The 18,119-nt window shown below is 41.9% G+C and overlaps 1 protein-coding gene across 1 annotated transcript in view; it reads right to left on the bottom strand.

The window, feature by feature from the left end:
* LOC137643923 (phosphatidylserine lipase ABHD16A) overlaps window positions 1-17,703 on the bottom strand; it is a 413,125-nt gene extending 395,422 nt beyond the window's left edge. Inside the window, exon 1 of the mRNA XM_068376687.1 lies at window positions 17,604-17,703. The gene's annotated coding sequence lies outside the window, so the exon portion shown is untranslated. The remainder of the gene's footprint in view (window positions 1-17,603) is intronic.
* Between the last annotated feature and the right edge of the window lie 416 nt (window positions 17,704-18,119).

Raw genomic sequence — 18,119 nt, 5'->3', positions numbered from 1 at the left:
TAAACACTAATACAGTACAGTGCACAGTAACGAAAGTTTAATAACGATAACACGTGGCGTACGAATGTACTGTATATTAACACTACGTCAAACAAGCGAAAGCACACAATGCCTGTTAACGATACCGCGGTCGGAACGAAAAGAGAGAGAGAGAGAGATGAACGCCCGTGCGTAAGCAAGCTGGGATAGTTGCCGACCAATAGGAAAGCAGGATCTTATGGCGTCAGCTAGCACCTGAGTAGGGAGATAACCAATGGGTGAGCGGGAGGCTGTAAGTGAGTCTACCCAAGTTCAAAATCTGGCGGCGCGCGCTTTTTAAAATTACTCTCGGTGAAGAGTTGGGATCTCGTAAGGTTTTCGTATCCTGAAATTTTATTTGTATACTGGGGCATAAAAATCTTCGAATCGCTTTTTGTATCCTGAATTTTTCGTAAGCAGAAACTTTCGTATCCAGAGGTATCACTGTATTGCTTTATAACAATATATCAACAAAATATGAGAAAGTAGATATATACTCAATAAACAACTGTGTCATAATGTCGTCTGCTACGAGACCACTAGTTGGAAGGGGGGTTAGCGAGTCATCAGCTGATTACCAAAAAATAAAAAAATAATAATAATTCGCTACTGTACTTCATTAAATGAAGTGCTATATAAAAATTAATGAATTTATATTATATGAATGTTAATTGTAGGTTTATATTCTATCTCTCGTGAGTTTGAGTGCTTTTAAGTCAATAGTTTGGTGTTCTATGTGTGTCAAACTCCCTTCTACAACTTTTTCTTAGTGTTAAGACACAGGGTGATTTTGGGGGTAATTTTTCGTGAAAAAAGGTGCGTCTTATGACACGGGAAATACGGTACTGTACTTGAAACAGAGGAGAATTACGGCAAAAAGTGCAAGGATGCCACAAGACATTAAAATTGGAAAGATCAGTGAAAAATGAAAACTTCTTCAAATATTAAAAGGACAGACACCCCAGCAATTTACATCTCTGCAGCCCCAACTACTGGAATAATCAAATAGAAAAAGGCAGCAAATACGGAAAGCCAATAACAATAACTTTTCCACCTTTAGAAGTAAATATCACAAATTGGAAAGAAATTTTTATTTTTCCTAACTACACAAACCTGAGCTCTTTACATAGGAAATAGAAATTCGTGTAAGCAGGAACACGGCTATAAAAACCTTTAACATGGTGTCAACAACTGTTCTGGTTGTTACGAGTAGTGGGAAAGCACTCAACAATCACATTTCAATTTAACACGGGAATTCTTGGGGTAGGCAATAGAGGGTAAACTTTTGTAAAGAAATCAGGTTTGTATAGTCAGGAAAAATACAAATAACTGTCATCTGTTCCGACACGAATACAAACCCTCGTTCTTTATATAGGAGACTCGCCCTATGGTGGGTGGAAGTCTCTCTTTCCAACAGGATGGAAATTTAATACCCGGGATTGCTACATCTGAGCATAGTAGTGCGTGAGATGAGCATCCTGACACCTTGTCAACCAGGGGCATAAATATGACAGGGGTCAACGGCCCCTGCAAGATGGGAAGTGAGTAGAGACTACAGGTAGTCATCAACTTACAACAAAGATAGGGACTGAGACACATATCATAATTCGATCTGGACGTGTGTCAAACTTGAAAGTGAAGTTTCCGTACATTTATCTAAGTCCTATCTTATCAATATTTTCTTACTGTACAGTACAGTATATCATTATTCTATTTTCTTGGTTCATAGGATACTATATCCTTTATTAAAGCATTTTTGTATTCTATTTTTTAATTTCAAAAGCATTTTAACAATAAACAATTATTTACTATTTTTGTTTATCTTTGGTTGTGATCAGGTGATCGAGAGAATGCACACAAACAAATAACAAGGCATATCGTTTATGTAATTTCTTAACTTATTCAAAATATCTTCATGATGAATATTACATTAGCACCAATATGTTATAGGATATAGTTTTCATACAGTTTGTTTATAGCTATTATCATTAGTTATCATACTTATATGTTCTCTCTCTCTTCCTGTGTGTGTGTGTATGGGTAGTTCATTTTTAAAGCTTCATACAGTATTTAATTTTTAGTTCATTATTAAGTCTACCTATTTCTTTAAGACATTACTGTGTTTAATTGTGATTTATCAAAGCATATTTTTTTCTATTTTTCAACGTTTGGAGCATTTCAATAACCATGAATTACTTTTGTTTCACTTTTGGTAGTCATCAGTTGATCTTAAGCTCACAAAACTGTATTGCGATTATGCACACACATAAGAATAACAAGGAGTATCCTTTACATAATTTCTTATCGTATTCAAAATGGAGTTTTTATGATAAAACAAAGTTTTATGAATACTTACCTGGCAGTTATATATATATAGCTGATATCTCTAAAATCGGCAGAATTTTTCAAAACGAGGCAACCGCCTTGTGGTGGTTGGGAGGTAGGTGGTCACACCCGTCACAGGGTGGTACAAGGAACCATTCCCGTGTCCAAGACTTCAGTTCATCTATGCCCGACCTGTCTCCTGAGGGGAGGTGGGTGGGCCTTCGAATATATATATATAACTGCCAGGTAAGTATTCATAAAACTTTGTTTTATCATAAAAACTCCATTTTTATGAATAGTACTTACCTGGCAGTTATATATATATAGCTGATTCACACATTTGGAGGAGGGAAACAGACAGTAAACATCGTTGGGGAAACAACAAGAGTTGTAGGAGATAAAAACACCTTGATTCCTTGCCTGCTAAGGTAGCTGATTTCAAAGGTACAGCCTCTAGAGTGGCTTTCCCTTAGGAGTGTTTAACCAGGAGTAAGCCTGCAATGCTGGAAAAAACTCAATCGAGTCTGTCAAAGGGATAAGACCAACAACTTGACTAGACTTCCGAAACTACCTTCACCCCATATAATAAAAAATGCAACCTTACTAAAACTAACCACCTAACCCTGCAACATAGACATAAACTATCTATCTAGACTGAGGGAACCGTACCACAAGACGAAGTCCTCAGACTATCATAAAAACACAAACCCTCATACATGCATATAAACTAAGGTTGAGTGGGGTTATTAACTCCTTTGCCTAATACAGAAACCACAGCTATGTATGGGCCCAATATAGCACCTGCCAAAGTCTACTCTCACCTCTCTAAGTTAATGAGAAGCGAAGACAGAGTTGCTCCACCAGAAAATTGCATCCATGAATAGCCTAACATATATTCCTGATATGCCAGAGAGGTAGCAATGGCCCTCACTTCGTGAGCCCGTAATTTCAACAGGGCGAAGTGTTCCTCCTCACACAAGAGGTGAGCTTCCCTAATTTTTTCCCTCAGGAAAAAGGACAAAGCATTCTTAGACAGGGGTTTTTGGTGGATCTTTCACTGAACACCATAACAAGTTGGATGCACAGCTCACGTTCATAATGTGAGCCAAAAAAAGCTTTGAGGGACCTAACTGGGCAGAGGAGTCTTTCCTTCTCTTGACCCACCAGTTCGTAAGGTTAATGACATCAAATGTCGTAGGACAGGGTACGAAGGGTTCTCGCTCTTTACAAGAAAGAGGAACCTTAAGGCACAAACTGCCCTATCCTAATTGAAGCTCACCCTCTTCTCAATCGCCTGGACTTCGCTGACCTTTTGGCATTCACTAGAGTCATAAGGAAGAGGGTTTTCTTCGTTACAACTCGAAGAGAGGCTAGCGAGATAGGTTCAAATTTCTTGGAGCACAGAAACTTAAACACCACATCCAGGTTTAAGAGTACCTATTACATCGTCTGAAAAGACCCAATGAGGTCCTGCAAATCTTATTTTGGGACAACTCTTGGCCTCTATGCCTAAAGACAGCCGAGAGCATACTGCTGTATCCATTGATGGTAGATACAACCAGCTTAAGCATCCTGTCTGAGGTACAAGAAGAAGTCTGCAATCTGGCTCAGAGAGGTAGTGGTTGAGGAAAACTTGTGCTGCCTGCACCAAGCTCTAAAGGTCTCCCACTTAGATTGGTAGACTCTTTGTGAAGAGATCCTCCTTGCTCTGGCGATAGCTTTCGTCGCTTGTGCCGAAAAGCCTCGAGATCTGACAAGCTTCTAGTCAGTCTGAAGGAAGTCAGTTTGAGAGCAAGGGGGGTTTTATGATACCTCTCGAAGTGGGGCTGTTGAAGATGATCTGGACTTGCCGAAGTCTTCTTGGGAAGTCCATCAACATGCCCATCACTTCCGAAAACCATTCCCTTGCAGGCCAGAATGGAGCCGCTAGGATCATTCGCCCCGAATCGAGGAGAGCGGATTTCCTGAAGACTAGATTGATGATCTCGAACAGGGCAACGCAAACATGTCCACCCCCGTCCAATCCATCAAGAAGGAGTCCACTGCTACAGCCTCCTCGTCCAGGACTAGGGAGCAGCAGTAGGGGATCCTCTTCTTCCAGTTGGCGGCAAAAAGGTCTGTTACAGGTCTGCCCCCCAACATCCAGAGACTGACATACTTGTGGGTTGAGAGACCATTTTGAGGGAAAAACAAGTCTCTTCCTGCTGAGCATGTTTGCCCCGATGTTTCTTGCCCTCGAACAAACCTCCTTTCTAGATCCAAGAGATCAGAACGAAGGAGTCCTTGATCTCGACATACAATTCGACTAGTGTCATCACGAAGTCCCAGATTCTCATGTTCAAAGTCATGCCTCATGCTAGAACTTCGACGTCGAGCGTCCTGAAAGACGAGGCGCCGATCGTCCTTAAGACGTGGCGCCGATAGTCCTGTAAGACGTGGCGCCGAAAGTCCTGAAAGACGTGGAGCCTGTAAGACGTGGAGCCGAGAGGTTAACACAGCGAGACGCTGAACGTTCTAAAAGACGTGGTGCTGAGCGTCCTGGTGTCAGAAGAGAGACTTCTTGTTGACAGTTAGACCTAATTATTTGATAGGCTCAACGTTATCTAAAAAACCAGATACAGGGACGCTCTGATTTCACTTGAGTGCAGTATTCTACTACATTAAGCAAAAGTAACGTGAACATTAGAGGGGCGGAGCTGAGACCAAAACACAAGGCCCGAAACTGACCCATTCTACACCCGTTCTTTCTTGTAAACAAACCTCAAATAAAGTTTGATTGCATAGCCTGCCACTTAAACTCCTCTCTAGGACTGGGAGAGAGAATCGTAGCTAAAAACTAAAGGAGGTTTCCCTATAAAAGGAAAAAGTAATCCTCCTTCAGAAGAAGTACTGACCAAAGGTCTGCTCCCCTCTTCTCCAAAGATTTTGATGTCTCCATGGAGAACTTTGACTTCTGAACGAAGGCGTAAAGAGCATTTACGTCCAGGACCAGACAAAAGACTCCCTCTCCCAAAAGAGACATTGAAGTTGCAAAGTCGGTTAGGCAGTAAAGTCTTATCGGAGTAACTAACAAAGGAGGATTCACTAGGAAAAAGATTTCGCATCCATCCTTAGTAAAAACACGGACCGAAGGTCAGCTCCTCTCCTCTCCCAGGCTCGCCAGAAGAAGCTTAGACTGGCTCCTACTGTTGTTAGTTCGGTTAGAGAAAAAAGCATGCAGAAAATTTCTTGCTGATTAAGACACCAAAACCTGTCTTTGACCAACTCTTGAGGGAGAGGAGAGAAAGAAAAAAGGAGAAGTACGAACCTTAATTATGACCTCTGATTTCAAAATTATCCAGCCTCATTGCCTGTATTCCTTAAGAGACTCGGCAATCCACCAAGGGGGCCATAAAAAAATCTCTGTGGGGCTGCCACAAGGTCTTCGACCTAAACGTGGCTAGACCTCCACCCTTGCTATCCTGGCCTATCTGATAAGGAAGCCGGCATTATAGGTTTCTGTTTTAAGAAATAAAAATTAATATATTCTTAAAGCTCCATTAATGACCACGTGAAAACTCAGAGGGTGGGGAACATGGAGCAACAGAACTTAGGATCCTCTCCTTCTGTTAACCTCAAATAATTCAACAGGAGAAAAGTGATCACTAAAGCGGTCCTTTGACAAAGATCTTATAAGACGTGTCGTCGCCCTGAAAGAACGAGGCGGCTATTGTCCTATCGTCCTGAAAGAACGAGGCTGCCCTCGTCCTGAAAGAACGAGGCTGCCCTCGCCCTGAAAGACGAGGCTGCCCTCGCCCTGAAAGACGAGGCTGCCCTCGCCCTGAAAGACGAGGCTGCCCTCGACCCGAAAGACGAGGCTGCCCTCGACCCGAAAGACGAGGCTGCCCTCGACCCGAAAGACGAGGCTGCCCTCGACCCGAAAGACGAGGCTGCACTCGACCCGAAAGACGAGGCTGCACTCGACCCGAAAGACGAGGCTGCACTCGACCCGAAAGACGAGGCTGCACTCGACCCGAAAGACGAGGCTGCACTCGTCCCGAAAGACGAGGCTGCACTCGCCCCGAAAGACGAGGCTGCACTCGCCCCGAAAGACGAGGCTGCACTCGCCCCGAAAGACGAGGCTGCATTCGCCCCGAAAGACGAGGCAGCATTCGCCCCGAAAGACGAGGCTGCATTCGCCCCGAAAGACGAGGCTGCATTCGCCCTGGAAGAACGAGGCTGCATTCGCCCTGAAAGACGAGGCTGCATTCGCCCTGAAAGACGAGGCTGCATTAGCCCTGAAAGACGAGGCTGCTTTCGCCCTGAAAGACGAGGAGGCGATCGTCCTGAAAGACGAGCCTCGCCTATCGTCCTGTCTTGAAAGACTTAGCGCCGAGCGTTAAGGCAAAATGATATTCATTATGCCGCTCGGCGCGTTCGGTTCCGACCAGAGGGTTCATAAGGCCGACTGGCGCTCTGGGACAAAAACCTTGTCAAAGATGGTTTGTAAGCATTGATATTATCAGCGAATATCCATGACTTATAGTACAGTATTGCCATTAAAAACAAAAGTGATGCAATGCGAAACTCTAAAAGCAGTGAAAGAATCTTAACGTCCAACGCTCTTTGCTTTCCCATGGCAAGGTCGAGCATTCTTGGGAACGTTAACAGGAACGCTCGCGAGGGCGTTTGCTCGTGAGCTAATGCCTCTCGTTTCCTTTTGCCGATCGACGTTCCTTCTCCCATGGGCCGGGGAGCTTGGAAGAGGTCTAAGGCTAGGAAAAACGACGTCCACAGTGCTGAATGAATCCAATGCCTAATTTAGCACTGAAACTTGCACTATTAAACTCTTACACAAAAGACCATAATTAGTCCTGCCCGTTGTGAGAGAACTTATTCTGCTGCCACGAGCTTGAATGAGAAAGCAATATCGTCTCTAGTACTTGCTATATAAACTGTAACAAAATATTTTTATAAAATATTAAACTTTTTTCATAATAAAATAAACTTTCAAACATACTTACCCGGCGGTCACAAAAAGAAAAACCACCGGGCAAGAGTTGAGATTAAAAATAAATGTTGAACACACTCACCCGGTAGTTACATATAACCACCGGTAAAATTAAATGTCATAAATACCCACCCGGTGGTTTACAAACAAACGCCGGGAAAGTTATACGTTAAAGATTAAAATGAACAGAAAAAGGGAAAACAAATGTAATCCACAATTAATTCTAAGGGTTTTCAAAAACAAGCGAGTTGTAATGATAAAAAGAACAGATACAGTATAGCAATAACGTATCTATATATATAAATGTAAACAATAGGAACATAAAAATGAAAATACTACTAAAACTAGAATTCCCATATCATTGTTGTTGGAGAATTATAGCCAACACTTTAATTCCCATATCGAAAAGAACGCTACCAAGGCATGTTGGGACTGCATCGATAGTAACGAGTAACAGCATAAATTAACCATACGCTAGTTCTATTTAATTTAAGAAATTAGATCGATGATTTAAAGAACGAATACTAAATGGACAAATATTTCTTTAAAATTCTACATTAAAAGTTAAAAAACTTATATAAGTGGAATTCCTCCCATTCTTTATATAAAACAAATAAAGAGAATTTGCAAGACATACAATGAAGATTAAGTCACACGACTGTGACGTCATAGAGTTGCCGGAACGTATTTCCGTCATCAGGATTAAAAACTTTGCACCTAAAATATAGTGCACAAACAAAATCTCTGCATACAAACTGTGAGGATCAACCGACACCTTGCATACATCACTCGCACAAACACGAAAATTAAGTTATCACTCATGATAAATAAAGTAAATAATAATAACAAAACACGATTGCCAAATCCCTAAATCAGTGTACTTCACCAAACGAAGTCCAAAAAACCGAAGAAGGGAAAATGATTCGAAAAACTCTCAATGGTGGACCGACGATGTTTTCGATCCAGCCGGCAGAGATGAACTGAAGTCTTGGACACGGGAATGGTTCCTTGTACCACCCTGTGACGGGTGTGACCACCTACCTCCCAACCACCACAAGGCAGTTGCCTCGTTTTGAAAAATTCTGCCGATTTTAGAGATATCAGCTATATATATATAACTGCCAGGTAAGTACTATTCATAAAAATATCTTTATAATAAATATTACATTAGCACTAATATGTTATAGGCTATCATAGTTTTCACACTGCTCTTTTATAACCATAGTTATTGGTTATCATATCTCTCTCTCTCTATTGGTATCGTTACGCAATGTTTCGATAATGAGAATACTTATACTGTATTACTTGATAAAGAATGGAAAGGAAATCACTCGATCTGGCACTCACCTTCCCCCAGAAACATGATGTCACCAGACATACAGTAGTTCTTTTCTTAAATTTATGGTAAAATGATATTTTCATAATAAAATAAATTTTTGAACATACTTACCCGCTGGTTATATAAGAATGGCCAAAGTCCCTGGACGCCTGGCAGAAATTCAAAATCTCGCGGTAGACAGGTCGAACTATACCAAACCCTTCAGATCTTTCATGCCCCTTGGTCTCTAGAGGGGAGGAGGGTGGGTTTTTAACTTATATAACCAGCGGGTAAGTATGTTCAAAAATTTATTTTATTATGAAAATATTATTTCTAAACATGAAACTTACCCGCTGGTTATATAAGAATGGCTGATTGACACCCTTGGTGGTGTGTCAGAGACAGCAACATAATTGGAAATTCACTTAAGAGTTACATAAACAACTTAAGAGGTTTGTACCTGATAAGGAAGCTGACTGCACTGATTCTCTGCCTTATTCTGTCCGCTATCCTTAGGAGATCCAGCGGTCCACCCAGGGGGCTGATGATCTCTAGGAGCTGTCAAACGGTGCCATAACCTATAACATGACAGGACCTCAACTAATACCCTTGTTCCGAGCGCACTCAAGGAAAAAATTGAACACCTGACCAAACAACAGATTGCGGAAGACTGATAACCAATATCCACATACAACCATAACTTTACAAGTTCCAAGAGAAAGAAAAGGGTATTAGGAAAAGGGAACTTAGTGGAAGATCATTCACCTACTATCACATTCCCCGGTACAAATGGTCCCAACGTGTACATAGAGAGTCTGAACATGCTTTAAATAATGGGATGCGAATACAGACTTACTTCTCCAGAAAGTTGTATCCATTACACTTCGTAGAGAACGGTTTTGTTTAAAAGCCACAGAAGTCGCTACCCGCTTTGACTTCATGCGTCTTCACCTTGAGGAGCCTCTGGTCCGCCTCATCACACTGGGCGTGAGCCTCCCTAATCAAGAGCCTTATGAAAAAGGATAAGGCGTTCTTTGACATGGGCAGCGAAGGTTTTCTTACTGCACACCACAGAGCCTCTGAGTTGCCTCTCAAATTCTTAGTTCTGTTCAAATAGAACCTTAATGCTCTTACAGGGCAGAGCAATTTCTCCAACTCTTCTCCCACAACATCATAGAGATTAAGGATCTCAAAAGACTTAGGCCATGGACGGGAAGGATGTTCATTCTTGGCCGAAAAATCAAGCTGCAAGGAACATATGGCTTTCCCATCTCGGAAACCAATGTTCCTGCTTAAGGCGTAAACTTCACTGACCCTCTTAGCAGTGGCTAAACTAACCAGAAACAGAGTTTTCAAGGTTAGATCCTTAAAAGAGGCCGAGTGCAACGGTTCGAATCTGTCACTTATGAGATATCTAAGAACAACGTCCAGGTTCCAGGCAGGCGATTCTGGTCGTCTTTTCTTTGAGGTATCAAAAGACTTAAGAAGATCCTGCAAGTCCTTATTGTTGGAAAGGTCCAAATTTCTGTGTCTAAAGACCGTCGTCAACATACTTCTGTAACCTTTGATTGTTAAGGAAGAGAAGTTATGCTTATTTCTGAGGTCTAGGAAGAAATCGGCAATCTGAGTTATAGAGGTACTGGATGAAGACACCGAATTAGCTCTACACCATTCTCTGAATAACTCCCACTTGGACTGATACACCTTGATGATAGAGGACCTCCTTGCTCTCGCAATAGCCTTGGCTGCCTCCTTCGAAAAACCTCTAGATCTAGCGAGTTTTTCGATAGTCTGAAGGCAGTCAAGACGTATAGCTCGGAGGTTTAGGTGGTTTCTTTCCAAGTGAGGATGTCTGAGAAGATCTGGTCTTAAGGGAAGGCTTCTCGAGACATCTACAATCCACTCAAGTACCTCTGGAAACCAGCTTCTTGACGGCCAGAACGGAGCTATTAGAGTCATCCTGGTTCCTTCGTGCGATACGAACTTCTGCATTACCTTGTATAGAATCTTGAACGGTGGAATGCATACACCTCCAAGTGTGACCAATCCATGAGGAAAGCGTTTATGTGCATGGCCTCGAGATCCGGCACTGGTGAACAGTACAATTCCAGTCTTTTCGTCTTTGCTGTTGCAAAAAGATCTACGAGGGGACGACCCCATAACTGCCACAGACTCTTGCAGACCTCCAGGTGTAACATCCATTCCGTGGGGAGAACCTGATCTCTCCTGCTGAGTCTGTCCGCACTCATATTCTTGACCCCCTGAATGTCACCTCCCTTTCCTTCGCCCATACGAGAAAAGGCCTTGCTATCTCGTACAGAGACCACGAGTGGGTCCCGCCTTGCTTTGCTATATAGGCTAGAGCTGTGGTGCTGTCCGCGTTGATTTGTAACACCTTGCCCAGGATCTGCTCCTCGAAGCCTTTGAGGGCCAAATGTACTACCAGAAGCTCCTTTTGATTTATGTGGAGAGTTTTTTGCTCTATCGTCCACAGACCTGAGATCTCTCTTTTCCCTAATGTCGCTCCCCACCCCGAGTTTGAGGCGTCGGAAAACAACACGAGGTCTGGGCTCTTTTGATTCAACGGCAGGCCCTCCTGTAGTCTGTGCTCATTGTTCCACCACTGAAGGTGTGATTTTATGGGATCCGTGATAGGAATGCTTTCCCTGTCGAGACTGTTCCCTTTCTTCCAATGCCAACTGAGGTGAAACTGAAGGGAGCGTAAATGCAGCCTCCCCAGAGACACAAACTTCTCCAATGACGTCAGTCCCCAGAAGGCACATCCATTCCCTCACTGAACTGACGCCCTTTTTTATAAAAGCCCAAAGTTTTAGGAGAGCTGTTTGGATCCTTACAGGCGACGGAAAAGCCTGAAAACTCTGACTCTGAATCTCCATTCCCAAATAAAGAATCTTTTGGGATGGAGTCAGTTGTGATTTCTTCGAACTCACTAGGAGTCCTAATTCCTTGGTCAATTCCAATGTCATTTGCAGGTCCTTCAAACAGCAATCAGCTGAGGTGGCTCTTATAAGCCAACCGTCCAGGTACAGGGAGGCCCTGATTCCCCTTGAGTGTAGCATGCTTGCCATATTCAGCATGATTTTCGTGAACAATAGAGGAGCTGTCCTGAGACCGAAACATAAGGCTCTGAACTGGAAGACCTTGTTTCCGTACATAAACCTCAGATAACGCCTGCAGCTGGGGTGTATTGGAATATGGAAGTAGGCGTCTTGGAGATCTAATGAGACCATCCAATTGCCCTACCTTACTGCTGCCAAAACCGTCTTCTGTGTTTCCATGGTAAACTTTGAGTTCTGGATGTAACCGTTGAGAACACTTACGTCCAGAACTGGTCTCCATCCTCCTGAACTCTTGGGTACTAAGAACAGCCGGTTGTAAAACCCTGGCGAAGTTAAATCCTGTACCCTCTCTATCGCTCGCTTCTCCAGTAACAGAGACATTTGAAGCCGCATGGCCTGCCTCTTTGGCCCCTCCCTGTATCTGGGCGAAAGATCCACAGGATCTGTGACTAGTGGAGGATTTGATAAAAATGGAATCTTGTATCCCTCCTTTAACACTAGGACGGACCAAGGGTCGGCTCCATTCCTTCCCAGGCCTTCCAGAAGTAATTCAGCCTGGCCCCTACTGCTGTCTGAGGGATAGGACAGTCAGACTCTACCTCAGCCGGTCTTAGTTCCTCTCTTTTTAGGTTTCCTCCCGTCGGACCTGAAGTTACCTCCTCCGGTAGGTTTACCCCGAAAGGACTGGGAGGATCGTACCCCTGAAGTGCCTTCTTTTGGTTTACGGGAAGAAAACGAAGAAGGCTGAACTTTCCTGGCAGTATTAGTCACTAGGTCATGAGTAGCCTTTTGGGTTAATGCAGAGGCAGGTTCCCCTACCAACTCTTGTGGGAATAGAGTAGAAGACAGCGGAGAGAATAGTAACTCCGATCTCTGGTAAGGGGGAACTCCCGCAGAGAGGAAGTAACACATAGTTGCCCTCTTCTTTATTACTCCAGCCGTGAAAAGAGCAGTAAACTTGTTGGAGCCATCCCTGACTCCCTTGTCCATATAGGACATCAAATGAATGAGGCTGCTAGTGTCCGCACCTTTCATTTCAGAGACCTTTCTTCCTAGGGCTCCCAAAGACCAATCTAAAAAGTTAAAAACTTCAAAAGCCCTGAACATGCCTTTTAACAGATGATCGAATTCTGTCATCGATCACCACACCTTAGTTTCCCTCAAGGCCAGTCGACGAGAGGAATCCACAAGGCTTGAGAAGTCTCCCTGGGCAGAGGCAGGAACTCCCAAGCCCAGAACTTCCCCTGTCTCATACCAAATACTGGATTTGGAAGCCAATTTTGCGGGTGGAAAGGCAAAGCCCGTTTTTCCAAGAGTCTTCTTTGACTCCATCCAAGTTCCCATCAATTTTAAAGCTCTTTTAGAAGAGCGCGAGAGCACCATCTTCGTAAACAAAGGCACTTTAGTTGCCTTCCCCAAGGTAAATTCCGATGGGGGAGAACGTGGCGCCACAGGAGTAAAGTGGTCTGGAAAAAGACCCGTGAAAACCAGCATTTAGTTTTTTGAGGTCCACTGAATGTTGAGGAAGTTTCTCCTCTTCTCCCTCAGAAATATCTTCCAGGGCAAGATATGTCATCTGGTTCTTCTTCTGACAATTCAGCTGTTGCAGCCGTGTCCTGAACCGAAGCGTCAGTGCCGAAATGGGAGTGTTTGCGATGTTCAACGTCTCCCTCTATCTGGCAAACACAAATCTTACGCTTAAAGTCACGTTCAGTTTGGGATACGGCATCTAACTGAAGTGGAGCGGTTGAGGTCGACTGATGTGCGACGTCAAGAATGGACTGACGCACGGCGTCAAGGGTTATCTGACGTGAGCCGTCGTGATGACGCGAGGCGTCTGGTTGACGCTGACGCTCTGTGCCGTCATGAGACAACTGACGTGAGCCGTCGAGGTGACGCGTAGCGTCTGCCTGCTGCTTACGCTGACGCTCCGCCGCATCATGAGTAGACTGTCGTGAGCCGTCATGGTGACGCAGTGCGTCTACCTGCCACCGCTGTCGTTCCGCATCGCGTTCGTTACCATCCTGCCGCTCAGCGGCTCGTTCTATCGCTAGGTGAACGTCTACGTTTTTGGAAGAAAGACGTTCGGAGATGGTTTTTTGCCGTGCAGCAGCCCCCTGATGTGACCCATCCATCTCACCCTGCCGTTGAACACTGCGGTTGGGAGATCGCCTGTGCGATAACGCGTCAGCACCAGAGACAACAGGCTGCCTGTGCGACAACGGGTCCGAAACGGAAGACTGACGCCCAACCGCACTGCTAACCGCAGGTTGATAAGATCGCATCAACGACGAGAGCTGCTGTTTCATACCCAATAACATCGACAATTTAGGATCGCTGCTATGTGATACATTAGAAGCTTTTCCTAATGGAAAATTGCCTTCTACCTCGCTTCCATAGCGCTTCCCACTTTCGGCCGACGAAAGCCAGTCTGACGAGGCGGTGGTGCATGAACCATCACATCAGAAACAGGCATCAGCTCCAAATCTGACAGTATTACATCATTATCCACATCAAAACCCCTGTCAGGGCGTTTCGCAGGCGAGCAACCCTCAGGGGACTGAAAACGCTCAGGCGTATCCCAGTTATTACAGCCCGGTTGTTGCGGAGGCGATTCATGCTGCTGAATGACCGTGTGAGTCCTTTTAAGCGGTCTAGAGGCGTGACGCCAGACCTCGCCAAACGAACCTTCATCCGAGGAAGGCGATAACGCACCAACCTCATCTTTCCTATGATGAGGGTGAGCGACCTGTGCTACGACAGCATGAACGCTCGAGGGGACATCTGCGCGATTGATGATGCCTCTCATTCCCTTTCGCCGTCCGACATTACTTCTCCCATGGGTTCGGGAGCTTGAAAGAGGTCGTAGGCTGGGTGAACGACACGATCGCGCAGACGCACCCTCCACAACACTAAACACATTAGAAACACTTTTTCACATTCGGTTGGTCGCCTGAGCGACAACTTTTAAGCACATTAATCTCGGACAAGATCTGGCAACTCATGATATAGTAAGAGTAAACTGAGGGTTTAAATACCTCGTTTAGGGTGCGTTTATGTAGGAATAAACAATAAAAGTTATCATAATAATGCTATCTTGATTTCTTTAAGAAAAGAAGTGAAAATTTTTTGCAAATCTTTGGGAGCCCATGACTCATAAACATGCTTATTCACACTTAGGTACATTTTTTCAGTTATTTATAGTTCAATTTTAGAGAGAAAGATACCACTGAAAAGAGGAATAAATATCCCACAATTCTGTTAGATGGAATTTTGATTTTATTTCCACTTTCTTTTTCACGATTATTTTGCGTCTAGGAGAGGAAAAATAAATAAAGTTTTGTAAAAAAAAATCAAAATTCCATCTTACAAAATTGTTCGGTTTATAAAGTGATTTTTATGGCATTAGATTCAATACAATTGGTGTCGTATTATTGGGGCAAAATGTACCTAATTTTTTTTTTCAAATCATGACTTTTGCTAATAAATCACAGAAATTTTTATATGATGAAGGTAATATATATGTCTAAAACATATATAGAAATGGTGTATTTTGGATCATTAGAAAAGAAAATGGCGGACATGGGGGTCGAGTCCCCTTAATGGCTCGTCCTTTCAGTTTTAATACCCCTATTAATAGAGTAGGTTTGTATTCCATTTATGGAACAAATTGTATTTACATTGAGCCCTCGCTACTTCGCGGTTCGACCATCGCGGATTTACGACTTCGCGGACTTTTTTCATTAAATATGGCATCCGATTTCATCAGCAAACCACTATTTTTGGGGGAAACATCATTTCATTCTAGAAAATTGCTACTCTTAAATAGTTAATTGCACATTAAGAAAGCGTGTACTTTTGTGTTTAAATTTCGGGTGTGTTTTAAAAATCGAGTATTGTTGACTTCCTTTTTGTTTTACTTTTGGCTGTGATCAGATCAGCTTACGTCTAGCTGCCGGTCTCAAGAATATGCGCGTACGAAGTATTGTTTATACCATTTCTTAACTTATTCAAACCATCTATACAGTTGATATTATATAAGCACCAATGTGTTATAACCTATCATATTTTTTTGTTTATTACATTTAAAACAATCTCTCTCTCTCTCTCTCTCTCTCTCTCTCTCTCCTCTCTCTCTCTCTCTCTCTCCTCTCTCTCTCTCTCTCTCTCTCTCTCAAATGAAATCTTTGTTGCTTCACAAAGTTTCATTTATATTGAAAATCAATCTTGATTCAATCTTCCTTACTTTCTCCAATCGTGCACTATGTCACATCGAACATTATAGCGGTAACTTAATTGTTCAACAACTTTAAAAATTGGCCTAGTACTTGCTTCTTCTCTTACTTTTTTTTTTTTTTTTGAGGGTTTCATAATTGAGGGGGGTACAAGTTGACTTATAACTGAAGTTAGGAAAAGTATTTTGGATATGGAATGGAAAAATCATCTTTAGTTACAGTTTAGAATTATCGTAAATTATCATTCGGTCATTAGCGGCAGTTTGTTATTGTTGATTAAACTCCAAAAAAAAAGAAAAAAAATTGTTTTCCTGCTTTGCTACATATGTAGGATTTTATATAGATACGGTAAATAATATTTGTAATAACATATTTACTAAAAGCTTTTAATATCATTATTTATCACTTTCATCATGCGCGTTTAATGCCTTCGTTTGTTTATTACGATCGAAGATGGAGCGTACAGTAAACGAATGGAAGGTTTCCGTTTCAGGCGGCGTCAAAGAAAAATATTATATAAATGGCATTCATTTCATTTATTTGGAAGTCCTAAGAAAAATTAAGGTAAAACATTGGTAATAACAAAATCAACATATAATCAATACTTGGTAAGATTGCTGTCGATGCAAAAACTAACCTATAAACAGATGTGTAAATGCGTCTGTTTCTTCATTATGATCAGAGATAAACGTAAACCAAAACATTGGTTGTCATTTTTTATCGTGCTTTTTGGCGTGTTTAGGAAACGCATGATATAAAATCGCCTTTAATATTTGTGCCTGTTTTAGTTTAGGGTACTGTAGTACATGCATTAAGTGTTCTGTACAATAAAAGGTAGTTTGTTAACAGTACTACGTAAAGGGAAGGTTTTAAAAGTCTGAATATACATGTTAAATAAATACGTAAATATGGTGTCCCTACTTCGCGGATTTTCAGCTATCGCGGCCGGGTTTGGAACCTATCTACTGCGATAAACGAGGGTTCACTGTAAACATTTATAAACGAGGTAAAATAATGAAATAAAATGAAAATTGGGCCTGCGCCAGTAAAGCGAATAAAAAAAAAAGATGTGCAAAAAATAAGAGTATATATAGGAGAGTAATATTTCTTGTAAGTGTGTATTATCACGCGGCCCTCGGCACTTGAAAATAGTGAGGTTCGACCCACAGGTGACGAACAGTTGCCCATGCCTGGCTTACACCTAGTTATAATTTCAACTACCGTGTTCCAACTTTGCTGTTATCTATTCTCCTAGGTAAAGAACAATGTATTGTATTTGTGTAGGGACAACTACTCTTTCAGAGTAATGGCAATTTAAAAACACTTTGATATTGATCCTGCTACATTTTACCTCATCAATAAGCCAATCTTAATGTTAAATAATTCTAAACTCTGGTCACAAGCACTAATCAAGTGTAATAACATAAAACACTAAATAACTGTAAAAACTGGAATGAGTGCTGCGTTGTTCTGTTACACATTACTGTACAGTATATTAAATAAATTTGTAAAGAATAAAAGTACTTTCATGTTAAAAAATTAAAATAGCTTGTATAGAAAGAATATTATTCTTTGATTTAAAATAACAACATCTCTTGCAATGAAGTAAATATCAAAAGCTTTAAACTTATGCTTACTTTGGCAACTGATAAATAGAGTGAAGAGTCTCCACGATATAAGGAAAGTGCAATAAAAGGTGATGTGTAGAATCCCACATTATACAAGATCTTGAGCTGTAAGGAATAATGAACTCATTAAAAGACTAAGATTAGTCAACATTCTGGGCAAAGAGAATTCATATGCTAATTGCTTAACATTTAACAACAAACTAATCCACTAAATTAGAACTGTAATTTGGTTACTTTTTTAATGGAATAGTACATGAATAAGCATGAAGAAGACATTATGACCTACTGCTTATGTATCAGTCATTACAATCTACTAACAGAGAACATTTCCTGGGTGGTTTGATGCCAGGTAGTTTTCATAATTGATGGTATATAAAAATTTTTCTTTTTTTACAAAAAAGATGACCAAAAAAACTATCCTAACTACTCTCATATGCAGTTATTTGATACCCATTATTTTTATTATTAATATTACTATCAATAGGTAGTTTAAACCTGACCACAAATGCTCTGAACCTTTAGGAA

Source organism: Palaemon carinicauda, chromosome 7 (genome assembly GCF_036898095.1).
Source record: "Palaemon carinicauda isolate YSFRI2023 chromosome 7, ASM3689809v2, whole genome shotgun sequence".
Classification (NCBI taxonomy): Eukaryota; Metazoa; Arthropoda; class Malacostraca; order Decapoda; family Palaemonidae; genus Palaemon; species Palaemon carinicauda.
Note: the sequence above shows the minus strand (reverse complement) of the source record. Positions and strands in the feature narration are given on the sequence as shown.